At 38.4% G+C, this 15,063-nt stretch overlaps 1 protein-coding gene across 2 annotated transcripts in view; it reads left to right on the plus strand.

Annotated features, from left to right (window-relative positions):
• Positions 1–15,063, plus strand: part of LOC139584213 (tetraspanin-18B-like) — a 153,676-nt gene that overhangs the window by 98,776 nt on the left and 39,837 nt on the right. The window lies entirely within an intron of this gene.

Genomic DNA, 15,063 nt, shown 5'->3' on the forward strand with positions numbered 1-15,063 from the left:
TAGTTTAGTATAAGCTGAATGGGGTGAAGGACATTAGTTGTTAGTTTAGTATAAGCTGAATGGGGTGAAGGACAATAGTTGTTAGTTTAGTATAAGCTGAATGGGGGTGAAGGACATTAGTTGTTAGTTTAGTATACGCTGAATGGGGGTGAAGGACATTAGTTGTTAGTTTAGTATAAAGCTGAATGGGGTGAATGACATTAGTTGTTAGTTTAGTATAAAGCTGAATGGGGGTGAAGGACATTAGTTGTTAGTTTAGTATAAAGCTGAATGGGGGTGAAGGACATTAGTTGTTAGTTTAGTATAAGCTGAATGGGGGTGAAGGACATTAGTTGTTAGTTTAGTATAAAGCTGAATGGGGGTGAAGGACATTAGTTGTTAGTTTAGTATACGCTGAATAGGGGTGAAGGACATTAGTTGTTAGTTTAGTATAAGCTGAATGGGGGTGAAGGACATTAGTTGTTAGTTTAGTATAAGCTGAATGGGGGTGAAGGACATTAGTTGTTAGTTTAGTATAAGCTGAATGGGGGTGAAGGACATTAGTTGTTAGTTTAGTATAAGCTGAATGGGGGTGAAGGACATTAGTTGTTAGTTTAGTATAAGCTGAATGGGGGTGAAGGACATTAGTTGTTAGTTAGTATAAGCTGAATGGGGGTGAAGGACATTAGTTGTTAGTTTAGTATAAAGCTGAATGGGGGTGAAGGACATTAGTTGTTAGTTTAGTATAAGCTGAATGGGGGTGAAGGACATTAGTTGTTAGTTAGTATAAGCTGAATGGGGGTGAAGGACATTAGTTGTTAGTTTAGTATAAAGCTGAATGGGGGTGAAGGACATTAGTTGTTAGTTAGTATAAGCTGAATGGGGGTGAAGGACATTAGTTGTTAGTTTAGTATAAGCTGAATGGGGTGAAGGACATTAGTTGTTAGTTAGTATAAGCTGAATGGGGGTGAAGGACATTAGTTGTTAGTTAGTATACGCTGAATGGGGGTGAAGGACATTAGTTGTTAGTTTAGTATAAAGCTGAATGGTGGTGAAGGACATTAGTTGTTAGTTTAGTATAAGCTGAATGGGGGTGAAGGACATTAGTTGTTAGTTTAGTATAAGCTGAATGGGGTGAAGGACATTAGTTGTTAGTTTAGTATAAGCTGAATGGGGGTGAAGGACATTAGTTGTTAGTTTAGTATAAGCTGAATGGGGGTGAAGGACATTAGTTGTTAGTTTAGTATAAGCTGAATGGGGGTGAAGGACATTAGTTGTTAGTTAGTATAAGCTGAATGGGGGTGAAGGACATTAGTTGTTAGTTTAGTATAAAGCTGAATGGGGTGAAGGACAATAGTTGTTAGTTTAGTATAAAGCTGAATGGGGGTGAAGAACATTAGTTGTTAGTTTAGTATAAAGCTGAATGGGGGTGAAGGACATTAGTTGTTAGTTTAGTATAAGCTGAATGGGGGTGAAGGACATTAGTTGTTAGTTAGTATAAGCTGAATGGGGGTGAAGGACATTAGTTGTTAGTTTAGTATAAAGCTGAATGGGGGTGAAGGACATTAGTTGTTAGTTTAGTATAAGCTGAATGGGGGTGAGGGACATTAGTTGTTAGTTAGTATAAGCTGAATGGGGGTGAAGGACATTAGTTGTTAGTTTAGTATAAAGCTGAATGGGGGTGAAGGACATTAGTTGTTAGTTTAGTATAAAGCTGAATGGGGGTGAAGGACATTAGTTGTTAGTTTAGTATAAGCTGAATGGGGTGAAGGACATTAGTTGTTAGTTTAGTATAAGCTGAATGGGGGTGAAGGACATTAGTTGTTAGTTTAGTATACGCTGAATAGGGGTGAAGGACATTAGTTGTTAGTTTAGTATAAGCTGAATGGGGGTGAAGGACATTAGTTGTTAGTTTAGTATAAGCTGAATGGGGGTGAAGGACATTAGTTGTTAGTTTAGTATAAAGCTGAATGGGGGTGAAGGACATTAGTTGTTAGTTTAGTATACGCTGAATAGGGGTGAAGGACATTAGTTGTTAGTTTAGTATAAGCTGAATGGGGGTGAAGGACATTAGTTGTTAGTTTAGTATAAGCTGAATGGGGGTGAAGGACATTAGTTGTTAGTTTAGTATAAGCTGAATGGGGGTGAAGGACATTAGTTGTTAGTTTAGTATAAGCTGAATGGGGGTGAAGGACATTAGTTGCTAGTTAGTATAAGCTGAATGGGGGTGAAGGACATTAGTTGTTAGTTTAGTATAAAGCTGAATGGGGGTGAAGGACATTAGTTGTTAGTTTAGTATAAGCTGAATGGGGGTGAAGGACATTAGTTGTTAGTTAGTATAAGCTGAATGGGGGTGAAGGACATTAGTTGTTAGTTTAGTATAAAGCTGAATGGGGGTGAAGGACATTAGTTGTTAGTTAGTATAAGCTGAATGGGGGTGAAGGACATTAGTTGTTAGTTTAGTATAAGCTGAATGGGGTGAAGGACATTAGTTGTTAGTTAGTATAAGCTGAATGGGGGTGAAGGACATTAGTTGTTAGTTAGTATACGCTGAATGGGGGTGAAGGACATTAGTTGTTAGTTTAGTATAAAGCTGAATGGTGGTGAAGGACATTAGTTGTTAGTTTAGTATAAGCTGAATGGGGGTGAAGGACATTAGTTGTTAGTTTAGTATAAGCTGAATGGGGTGAAGGACATTAGTTGTTAGTTTAGTATAAGCTGAATGGGGGTGAAGGACATTAGTTGTTAGTTTAGTATAAGCTGAATGGGGGTGAAGGACATTAGTTGTTAGTTTAGTATAAGCTGAATGGGGGTGAAGGACATTAGTTGTTAGTTAGTATAAGCTGAATGGGGGTGAAGGACATTAGTTGTTAGTTTAGTATAAAGCTGAATGGGGTGAAGGACATTAGTTGTTAGTTTAGTATAAAGCTGAATGGGGGTGAAGAACATTAGTTGTTAGTTTAGTATAAAGCTGAATGGGGGTGAAGGACATTCGTTGTTAGTTTAGTATAAAGCTGAATGGGGGTGAAGGACATTAGTTGTTAGTTTAGTATAAAGCTGAATGGGGGTGAAGGACATTAGTTGTTAGTTTAGTATAAAGCTGAATGGGGGTGAAGGACATTAGTTGTTAGTTTAGTATAAGCTGAATGGGGGTGAGGGACATTAGTTGTTAGTTAGTATAAGCTGAATGGGGGTGAAGGACATTAGTTGTTAGTTTAGTATAAAGCTGAATGGGGGTGAAGGACATTAGTTGTTAGTTTAGTATAAAGCTGAATGGGGGTGAAGGACATTAGTTGTTAGTTTAGTATAAGCTGAATGGGGTGAAGGACATTAGTTGTTAGTTTAGTATAAGCTGAATGGGGTGAAGGACATTAGTTGTTAGTTTAGTATAAGCTGAATGGGGGTGAAGGACATTAGTTGTTAGTTTAGTATACGCTGAATAGGGGTGAAGGACATTAGTTGTTAGTTTAGTATAAGCTGAATGGGGGTGAAGGACATTAGTTGTTAGTTTAGTATAAGCTGAATGGGGGTGAAGGACATTAGTTGTTAGTTTAGTATAAGCTGAATGGGGGTGAAGGACATTAGTTGTCCGTTTAGTATAAGCTGCATGGGGGTGAAGGACATTAGTTGTTAGTTTAGTATAAGCTGAATGGGGGTGAAGAACATTAGTTGTTAGTTAGTATAAGCTGAATGGGGGTGAAGGACATTAGTTGTTAGTTTAGTATAAAGCTGAATGGGGGTGAAGGACATTAGTTGTTACTTTAGTATAAGCTGAATGGGGGTGAAGGACATTAGTTGTTAGTTAGTATAAGCTGAATGGGGGTGAAGGACATTAGTTGTTAGTTTAGTATAAAGCTGAATGGGGGTGAAGGACATTAGTTGTTAGTTAGTATAAGCTGAATGGGGGTGAAGGACATTAGTTGTTAGTTTAGTATAAGCTGAATGGGGTGAAGGACATTAGTTGTTAGTTAGTATAAGCTGAATGGGGGTGAAGGACATTAGTTGTTAGTTAGTATACGCTGAATGGGGGTGAAGGACATTAGTTGTTAGTTTAGTATAAAGCTGAATGGTGGTGAAGGACATTAGTTGTTAGTTTAGTATAAGCTGAATGGGGGTGAAGGACATTAGTTGTTAGTTTAGTATAAGCTGAATGGGGTGAAGTACATTAGTTGTTAGTTTAGTATAAGCTGAATGGGGGTGAAGGACATTAGTTGTTAGTTTAGTATAAGCTGAATGGGGGTGAAGGACATTAGTTGTTAGTTTAGTATAAGCTGAATGGGGGTGAAGGACATTAGTTGTTAGTTAGTATAAGCTGAATGGGGGTGAAGGACATTAGTTGTTAGTTTAGTATAAAGCTGAATGGGGTGAAGGACATTAGTTGTTAGTTTAGTATAAAGCTGAATGGGGGTGAAGAACATTAGTTGTTAGTTTAGTATAAAGCTGAATGGGGGTGAAGGACATTCGTTGTTAGTTTAGTATAAAGCTGAATGGGGGTGAAGGACATTAGTTGTTAGTTTAGTATAAAGCTGAATGGGGGTGAAGGACATTAGTTGTTAGTTTAGTATAAAGCTGAATGGGGGTGAAGGACATTAGTTGTTAGTTTAGTATAAGCTGAATGGGGGTGAGGGACATTAGTTGTTAGTTAGTATAAGCTGAATGGGGGTGAAGGACATTAGTTGTTAGTTTAGTATAAAGCTGAATGGGGGTGAAGGACATTAGTTGTTAGTTTAGTATAAAGCTGAATGGGGGTGAAGGACATTAGTTGTTAGTTTAGTATAAGCTGAATGGGGTGAAGGACATTAGTTGTTAGTTTAGTATAAGCTGAATGGGGGTGAAGGACATTAGTTGTTAGTTAGTATAAGCTGAATGGGGGTGAAGGACATTAGTTGTTAGTTTAGTATAAGCTGAATAGGGGTGAAGGACATTAGTTGTTAGTTTAGTATAAGCTGAATGGGGGTGAAGGACATTAGTTGTTAGTTTAGTATAAGCTGAATGGGGGTGAAGGACATTAGTTGTTAGTTTAGTATAAAGCTGAATGAGGGTGAAAGACATTAGTTGTTAGTTTAGTATAAGCTGAATGGGGGTGAAGGACATTAGTTGCTAGTTAGTATAAGCTGAATGGGGGTGAAGGACATTAGTTGTTAGTTTAGTATAAAGCTGAATGGGGGTGAAGGACATTAGTTGTTAGTTTAGTATAAGCTGAATGGGGGTGAAGGACATTAGTTGTTAGTTAGTATAAGCTGAATGGGGGTGAAGGACATTAGTTGTTAGTTTAGTATAAAGCTGAATGGGGGTGAAGGACATTAGTTGTTAGTTAGTATAAGCTGAATGGGGGTGAAGGACATTAGTTGTTAGTTTAGTATAAGCTGAATGGGGTGAAGGACATTAGTTGTTAGTTAGTATAAGCTGAATGGGGGTGAAGGACATTAGTTGTTAGTTAGTATACGCTGAATGGGGGTGAAGGACATTAGTTGTTAGTTTAGTATAAAGCTGAATGGTGGTGAAGGACATTAGTTGTTAGTTTAGTATAAGCTGAATGGGGGTGAAGGACATTAGTTGTTAGTTTAGTATAAGCTGAATGGGGTGAAGGACATTAGTTGTTAGTTTAGTATAAGCTGAATGGGGGTGAAGGACATTAGTTGTTAGTTTAGTATAAGCTGAATGGGGGTGAAGGACATTAGTTGTTAGTTTAGTATAAGCTGAATGGGGGTGAAGGACATTAGTTGTTAGTTAGTATAAGCTGAATGGGGGTGAAGGACATTAGTTGTTAGTTTAGTATAAAGCTGAATGGGGTGAAGGACATTAGTTGTTAGTTTAGTATAAAGCTGAATGGGGGTGAAGAACATTAGTTGTTAGTTTAGTATAAAGCTGAATGGGGGTGAAGGACATTCGTTGTTAGTTTAGTATAAAGCTGAATGGGGGTGAAGGACATTAGTTGTTAGTTTAGTATAAAGCTGAATGGGGGTGAAGGACATTAGTTGTTAGTTTAGTATAAAGCTGAATGGGGGTGAAGGACATTAGTTGTTAGTTTAGTATAAGCTGAATGGGGGTGAGGGACATTAGTTGTTAGTTAGTATAAGCTGAATGGGGGTGAAGGACATTAGTTGTTAGTTTAGTATAAAGCTGAATGGGGGTGAAGGACATTAGTTGTTAGTTTAGTATAAAGCTGAATGGGGGTGAAGGACATTAGTTGTTAGTTTAGTATAAGCTGAATGGGGTGAAGGACATTAGTTGTTAGTTTAGTATAAGCTGAATGGGGTGAAGGACATTAGTTGTTAGTTTAGTATAAGCTGAATGGGGGTGAAGGACATTAGTTGTTAGTTTAGTATACGCTGAATAGGGGTGAAGGACATTAGTTGTTAGTTTAGTATAAGCTGAATGGGGGTGAAGGACATTAGTTGTTAGTTTAGTATAAGCTGAATGGGGGTGAAGGACATTAGTTGTTAGTTTAGTATAAGCTGAATGGGGGTGAAGGACATTAGTTGTCCGTTTAGTATAAGCTGCATGGGGGTGAAGGACATTAGTTGTTAGTTTAGTATAAGCTGAATGGGGGTGAAGGACATTAGTTGTTAGTTAGTATAAGCTGAATGGGGGTGAAGGACATTAGTTGTTAGTTTAGTATAAAGCTGAATGGGGGTGAAGGACATTAGTTGTTACTTTAGTATAAGCTGAATGGGGGTGAAGGACATTAGTTGTTAGTTAGTATAAGCTGAATGGGGGTGAAGGACATTAGTTGTTAGTTTAGTATAAAGCTGAATGGGGGTGAAGGACATTAGTTGTTAGTTAGTATAAGCTGAATGGGGGTGAAGGACATTAGTTGTTAGTTTAGTATAAGCTGAATGGGGTGAAGGACATTAGTTGTTAGTTAGTATAAGCTGAATGGGGGTGAAGGACATTAGTTGTTAGTTAGTATACGCTGAATGGGGGTGAAGGACATTAGTTGTTAGTTTAGTATAAAGCTGAATGGTGGTGAAGGACATTAGTTGTTAGTTTAGTATAAGCTGAATGGGGGTGAAGGACATTAGTTGTTAGTTTAGTATAAGCTGAATGGGGTGAAGGACATTAGTTGTTAGTTTAGTATAAGCTGAATGGGGGTGAAGGACATTAGTTGTTAGTTTAGTATAAGCTGAATGGGGGTGAAGGACATTAGTTGTTAGTTTAGTATAAGCTGAATGGGGGTGAAGGACATTAGTTGTTAGTTAGTATAAGCTGAATGGGGGTGAAGGACATTAGTTGTTAGTTTAGTATAAAGCTGAATGGGGTGAAGGACATTAGTTGTTAGTTTAGTATAAAGCTGAATGGGGGTGAAGAACATTAGTTGTTAGTTTAGTATAAAGCTGAATGGGGGTGAAGGACATTCGTTGTTAGTTTAGTATAAAGCTGAATGGGGGTGAAGGACATTAGTTGTTAGTTTAGTATAAAGCTGAATGGGGGTGAAGGACATTAGTTGTTAGTTTAGTATAAAGCTGAATGGGGGTGAAGGACATTAGTTGTTAGTTTAGTATAAGCTGAATGGGGGTGAGGGACATTAGTTGTTAGTTAGTATAAGCTGAATGGGGGTGAAGGACATTAGTTGTTAGTTTAGTATAAAGCTGAATGGGGGTGAAGGACATTAGTTGTTAGTTTAGTATAAAGCTGAATGGGGGTGAAGGACATTAGTTGTTAGTTTAGTATAAGCTGAATGGGGTGAAGGACATTAGTTGTTAGTTTAGTATAAGCTGAATGGGGGTGAAGGACATTAGTTGTTAGTTAGTATAAGCTGAATGGGGGTGAAGGACATTAGTTGTTAGTTTAGTATAAGCTGAATAGGGGTGAAGGACATTAGTTGTTAGTTTAGTATAAGCTGAATGGGGGTGAAGGACATTAGTTGTTAGTTTAGTATAAGCTGAATGGGGGTGAAGGACATTAGTTGTTAGTTTAGTATAAAGCTGAATGAGGGTGAAAGACATTAGTTGTTAGTTTAGTATACGCTGAATGGGGGTGAAGGACATTAGTTGTTAGTTTAGTATAAAGCTGAATGGGGGTGAAGGACATTAGTTGTTAGTTTAGTATAAAGCTGAATGGGGGTGAAGGACATTCGTTGTTAGTTTAGTATACGCTGAATGGGGGTGAAGGACATTAGTTGTTAGTTTAGTATAAGCTGAATGGGGGTGAAGGACATTAGTTGTTAGTTTAGTATAAAGCTGAATGGGGGTGAAGGACATTAGTTGTTAGTTAGTATACGCTGAATGGGGGTGAAGGACATTAGTTGTTAGTTTAGTATAAAGCTGAATGGTGGTGAAGGACATTTGTTGTTAGTTTAGTATAAGCTGAATGGGGGTGAAGGACATTAGTTGTTAGTTTAGTATAAGCTGAATGGGGTGAAGGACATTAGTTGTTAGTTTAGTATAAGCTGAATGGGGGTGAAGGACATTAGTTGTTAGTTTAGTATAAGCTGAATGGGGGTGAAGGACATTAGTTGTTAGTTTAGTATAAGCTGAATGGGGGTGAAGGACATTAGTTGTTAGTTAGTATAAGCTGAATGGGGGTGAAGGACATTAGTTGTTAGTTTAGTATAAAGCTGAATGGGGTGAAGGACAATAGTTGTTAGTTTAGTATAAAGCTGAATGGGGGTGAAGAACATTAGTTGTTAGTTTAGTATAAAGCTGAATGGGGGTGAAGGACATTAGTTGTTAGTTTAGTATAAGCTGAATGGGGGTGAAGGACATTAGTTGTTAGTTAGTATAAGCTGAATGGGGGTGAAGGACATTAGTTGTTAGTTTAGTATAAAGCTGAATGGGGGTGAAGGACATTAGTTGTTAGTTTAGTATAAGCTGAATGGGGGTGAGGGACATTAGTTGTTAGTTAGTATAAGCTGAATGGGGGTGAAGGACATTAGTTGTTAGTTTAGTATAAAGCTGAATGGGGGTGAAGGACATTAGTTGTTAGTTTAGTATAAAGCTGAATGGGGGTGAAGGACATTAGTTGTTAGTTTAGTATAAGCTGAATGGGGTGAAGGACATTAGTTGTTAGTTTAGTATACGCTGAATAGGGGTGAAGGACATTAGTTGTTAGTTTAGTATAAGCTGAATGGGGGTGAAGGACATTAGTTGTTAGTTTAGTATAAGCTGAATGGGGGTGAAGGACATTAGTTGTTAGTTTAGTATAAAGCTGAATGGGGGTGAAGGACATTAGTTGTTAGTTTAGTATACGCTGAATAGGGGTGAAGGACATTAGTTGTTAGTTTAGTATAAGCTGAATGGGGGTGAAGGACATTAGTTGTTAGTTTAGTATAAGCTGAATGGGGGTGAAGGACATTAGTTGTTAGTTTAGTATAAGCTGAATGGGGTGAAGGACATTAGTTGTTAGTTAGTATAAGCTGAATGGGGGTGAAGGACATTAGTTGTTAGTTAGTATACGCTGAATGGGGGTGAAGGACATTAGTTGTTAGTTTAGTATAAAGCTGAATGGTGGTGAAGGACATTAGTTGTTAGTTTAGTATAAGCTGAATGGGGGTGAAGGACATTAGTTGTTAGTTTAGTATAAGCTGAATGGGGTGAAGGACATTAGTTGTTAGTTTAGTATAAGCTGAATGGGGGTGAAGGACATTAGTTGTTAGTTTAGTATAAGCTGAATGGGGGTGAAGGACATTAGTTGTTAGTTTAGTATAAGCTGAATGGGGGTGAAGGACATTAGTTGTTAGTTAGTATAAGCTGAATGGGGGTGAAGGACATTAGTTGTTAGTTTAGTATAAAGCTGAATGGGGTGAAGGACATTAGTTGTTAGTTTAGTATAAAGCTGAATGGGGGTGAAGAACATTAGTTGTTAGTTTAGTATAAAGCTGAATGGGGGTGAAGGACATTCGTTGTTAGTTTAGTATAAAGCTGAATGGGGGTGAAGGACATTAGTTGTTAGTTTAGTATAAAGCTGAATGGGGGTGAAGGACATTAGTTGTTAGTTTAGTATAAAGCTGAATGGGGGTGAAGGACATTAGTTGTTAGTTTAGTATAAGCTGAATGGGGGTGAGGGACATTAGTTGTTAGTTAGTATAAGCTGAATGGGGGTGAAGGACATTAGTTGTTAGTTTAGTATAAAGCTGAATGGGGGTGAAGGACATTAGTTGTTAGTTTAGTATAAAGCTGAATGGGGGTGAAGGACATTAGTTGTTAGTTTAGTATAAGCTGAATGGGGTGAAGGACATTAGTTGTTAGTTTAGTATAAGCTGAATGGGGGTGAAGGACATTAGTTGTTAGTTTAGTATACGCTGAATAGGGGTGAAGGACATTAGTTGTTAGTTTAGTATAAGCTGAATGGGGGTGAAGGACATTAGTTGTTAGTTTAGTATAAGCTGAATGGGGGTGAAGGACATTAGTTGTTAGTTTAGTATAAGCTGAATGGGGGTGAAGGACATTAGTTGTCCGTTTAGTATAAGCTGCATGGGGGTGAAGGACATTAGTTGTTAGTTTAGTATAAGCTGAATGGGGGTGAAGGACATTAGTTGTTAGTTAGTATAAGCTGAATGGGGGTGAAGGACATTAGTTGTTAGTTTAGTATAAAGCTGAATGGGGGTGAAGGACATTAGTTGTTACTTTAGTATAAGCTGAATGGGGGTGAAGGACATTAGTTGTTAGTTAGTATAAGCTGAATGGGGGTGAAGGACATTAGTTGTTAGTTTAGTATAAAGCTGAATGGGGGTGAAGGACATTAGTTGTTAGTTAGTATAAGCTGAATGGGGGTGAAGGACATTAGTTGTTAGTTTAGTATAAGCTGAATGGGGTGAAGGACATTAGTTGTTAGTTAGTATAAGCTGAATGGGGGTGAAGGACATTAGTTGTTAGTTAGTATACGCTGAATGGGGGTGAAGGACATTAGTTGTTAGTTTAGTATAAAGCTGAATGGTGGTGAAGGACATTAGTTGTTAGTTTAGTATAAGCTGAATGGGGGTGAAGGACATTAGTTGTTAGTTTAGTATAAGCTGAATGGGGTGAAGGACATTAGTTGTTAGTTTAGTATAAGCTGAATGGGGGTGAAGGACATTAGTTGTTAGTTTAGTATAAGCTGAATGGGGGTGAAGGACATTAGTTGTTAGTTTAGTATAAGCTGAATGGGGGTGAAGGACATTAGTTGTTAGTTAGTATAAGCTGAATGGGGGTGAAGGACATTAGTTGTTAGTTTAGTATAAAGCTGAATGGGGTGAAGGACATTAGTTGTTAGTTTAGTATAAAGCTGAATGGGGGTGAAGAACATTAGTTGTTAGTTTAGTATAAAGCTGAATGGGGGTGAAGGACATTCGTTGTTAGTTTAGTATAAAGCTGAATGGGGGTGAAGGACATTAGTTGTTAGTTTAGTATAAAGCTGAATGGGGGTGAAGGACATTAGTTGTTAGTTTAGTATAAAGCTGAATGGGGGTGAAGGACATTAGTTGTTAGTTTAGTATAAGCTGAATGGGGGTGAGGGACATTAGTTGTTAGTTAGTATAAGCTGAATGGGGGTGAAGGACATTAGTTGTTAGTTTAGTATAAAGCTGAATGGGGGTGAAGGACATTAGTTGTTAGTTTAGTATAAAGCTGAATGGGGGTGAAGGACATTAGTTGTTAGTTTAGTATAAGCTGAATGGGGTGAAGGACATTAGTTGTTAGTTTAGTATAAGCTGAATGGGGGTGAAGGACATTAGTTGTTAGTTAGTATAAGCTGCATGGGGGTGAAGGACATTAGTTGTTAGTTTAGTATAAGCTGAATAGGGGTGAAGGACATTAGTTGTTAGTTTAGTATAAGCTGAATGGGGGTGAAGGACATTAGTTGTTAGTTTAGTATAAGCTGAATGGGGGTGAAGGACATTAGTTGTTAGTTTAGTATAAAGCTGAATGAGGGTGAAAGACATTAGTTGTTAGTTTAGTATACGCTGAATGGGGGTGAAGGACATTAGTTGTTAGTTTAGTATAAAGCTGAATGGGGGTGAAGGACATTAGTTGTTAGTTTAGTATAAAGCTGAATGGGGGTGAAGGACATTCGTTGTTAGTTTAGTATACGCTGAATGGGGGTGAAGGACATTAGTTGTTAGTTTAGTATAAGCTGAATGGGGGTGAAGGACATTAGTTGTTAGTTTAGTATAAAGCTGAATGGGGGTGAAGGACATTAGTTGTTAGTTTAGTATACGCTGAATGGGGGTGAAGGACATTAGTTGTTAGTTTAGTATAAAGCTGAATGGGGGTGAAGGACATTAGTTGTTAGTTAGTATAAAGCTGAATGGGGGTGAAGGACATTAGTTGTTAGTTAGTATAAAGCTGAATGGGGGTGAAGGACATTAGTTGTTAGTTTAGTATAAAGCTGAATGGGGGTGAAGGACATTAGTTGTTAGTTTAGTATAAAGCTGAATGGGGGTGAAGGACATTAGTTTGTTAGTTTAGTATAAGCTGAATGGGGGTGAAGGACATTAGTTGTTAGTTTAGTATAAGCTGAATGGGGGTGAAGGACATTAGTTGTTAGTTTAGTATAAAGCTGAATGGGGGTGAAGGACATTAGTTGTTAGTTTAGTATAAAGCTGAATGGGGGTGAAGGACATTAGTTGTTAGTTTAGTATAAAGCTGAATGGGGGTGAAGGACATTAGTTGTTAGTTTAGTATAAAGCTGAATGGGGGTGAAGGACATTAGTTGTTAGTTTAGTATAAGCTGAATGGGGGTGAAGGACATTAGTTGTTAGTTTAGTATAAGCTGAATGGGGGTGAAGGACATTAGTTGTTAGTTAGTATAAAGCTGAATGGGGGTGAAGGACATTAGTTGTTAGTTTAGTATAAAGCTGAATGGGGGTGAAGGACATTAGTTGTTAGTTTAGTATAAAGCTGAATGGGGGTGAAGGACATTAGTTGTTAGTTTAGTATAAAGCTGAATGGTGGTGAAAGACATTAGTTGTTAGTTTAGTATAAAGCTGAATGGGGGTGAAGGACATTAGTTGTTAGTTAGTATAAAGCTGAATGGTGGTGAAGGACATTAGTTGTTAGTTAGTATAAAGCTGAATGGGGGTGAAGGACATTAGTTGTTAGTTTGTATAAGCTGAATGGGGGTGAAGGACATTAGTTGTTAGTTTAGTATAAAGCTGAATGGGGGTGAAGGACATTAGTTTTTAGTTTAGTATAAAGCTGAATGGGGGTGTAGGACATTAGTTGTTAGTTAGTATAAAGCTGAATGGGGGTGAAGGACATTAGTTGTTAGTTTAGTATAAGCTGAATGGGGGTGAAGGACATTAGTTGTTAGTTTAGTATACGCTGAATGGGGGTAAAGGACATTAGTTGTTAGTTTAGTATAAGCTGAATGGGGGTGAAGGACATTAGTTGAAGCACCGTGTGATGAAGGTTTTGTTCTATGTGCTGAACAGAGTGAAGTATGTAAGTAAAACTCCTGCTGAAACACCGCCCTGTTATTTCATATAAGCTGGATAGTGAAAATGTACGTATGACAAAGAACTATGTTTATGTCGGATCAGGATGGTAAAGAAAGTGTCAGCCTATTGGCAACCTCCTTGTTATAGCAGTCCCAGTTCCATATCCGTGTGTTGCGCTTGAATTTAGCAGCGTATATGAATCATGTGGTTATGAAAGCATACATTTACGAAAGCATGTATTCTCAAATCAAATCAAGTGTTATTTGGTCAAATACACATGGTTAGCAGATGTTAATGCAAGTGTAGCGAAATTCTTGTGCTTCTAGTTCCGACCGTGCAGTAATATCTAACAAGTAATCTAACAATTTCACAACGACTACATTATACACACAAGTGTAAAGAGATGGAATAAGAATATGTACATATAAATATATGTATGAGCGATGGCCATGCAGCATAGGCAAGATGCAGTAGATGGTACAGAGTACAGTATATACATATGAGATGAGTAATGTAGGATATGTAAACATTATTAAAGTGGCATTATTTAAAGTGACTAGTGATACCTTTATTAGGTCTATTTATTAAAGTGGCCAGAGATTTGAGTCTGTATGTTGGTAGCAGCCTCTCTGTGTTAGTGATGGCTGTTTAACAGTCTGATGGCCTTGAGATAGAAGCTGTTTTTCAGTCTCTCGTTCCCAGCTTTGATGCATCTGTACTGACCTCGCCTTCTGGATGCCTGTGAACAGACAGTGGCTCGGGTGGTTGTTGTCCTTGATGATCGTTTTGCCCTTCCTGTGACATCGGGTGCTGTAGGTGTCCAGGAGGGCAGGTAGATGCGTTGTGCAGACCTCACTACCCTTTGGAGAGCCTTGCGGTTGTGGGCGGAGCAGTTGCCATACCAGGCGGTGATACAGCCCGACAGGATGCTCTCGATTGCGCTTCTGTAAAAGTTTGTGAGGGTTTTAGGTGACAAGCCAAATTTCTTCAGCCACCTGAGGTTGAAGAGGCGCTGTTGCTGTCTGTGTGGGTGGACCATTTCAGTTTGTCAGTCATGTGTACACTGTTTTAAATGTATTTAGTTCTGTCATGTTTCATGTTTTGTGTTTTGTGTTTTGACCCCAGGAAGAATAGCTGCTGCTTTAGCACTAGCTAATGGGGAACTGAATAAAATACCAAACACATACACACACACACACACACACACACACACACACACACACACACACACACACACACACACACACACACACACACACACACACACACCGAGACCCAGAGGGAGACCCAGAGAGAGAGAGAGGTGGTTCAGGGGATCAATGCCCATCAACTGCCTGCCTTCCCTGGGCTGTGTATCGAACCATCCTCCCTGAGCCTGTTACTGTCTCCTCCATTCTGTCTGTTAGAGGTGCTGACACTATGAAGTGGGAACTGGAGAGGAGCCAATGTGCTGTATGTAGGAGAATGTGGAGGAGGTGGAAGGAGAGAGGAGGATGAAGGTTAAGTCGTCGGCATGCATCACATCCATAACAGTTTGGGAATATATTACGACGCCATTTTATGCTGTTCGTGCAAAAAAAAAAAAAAATTCAGGCAAGTCGAAGTTTGATAGCCTAGGTCTACGCCCATTCTTTGGTGATTGTTAAACTGTAGGGATTCTACTATGAAGTGATTGTTTTAATTTAACACATTTTATCGTTAAAATGTTTTCACTTGAGAAATACTAC

The sequence above is a fragment of the Salvelinus alpinus genome, chromosome 9 (genome assembly GCF_045679555.1).
Source record: "Salvelinus alpinus chromosome 9, SLU_Salpinus.1, whole genome shotgun sequence".
NCBI classification, from domain to species: domain Eukaryota; kingdom Metazoa; phylum Chordata; class Actinopteri; order Salmoniformes; family Salmonidae; genus Salvelinus; species Salvelinus alpinus.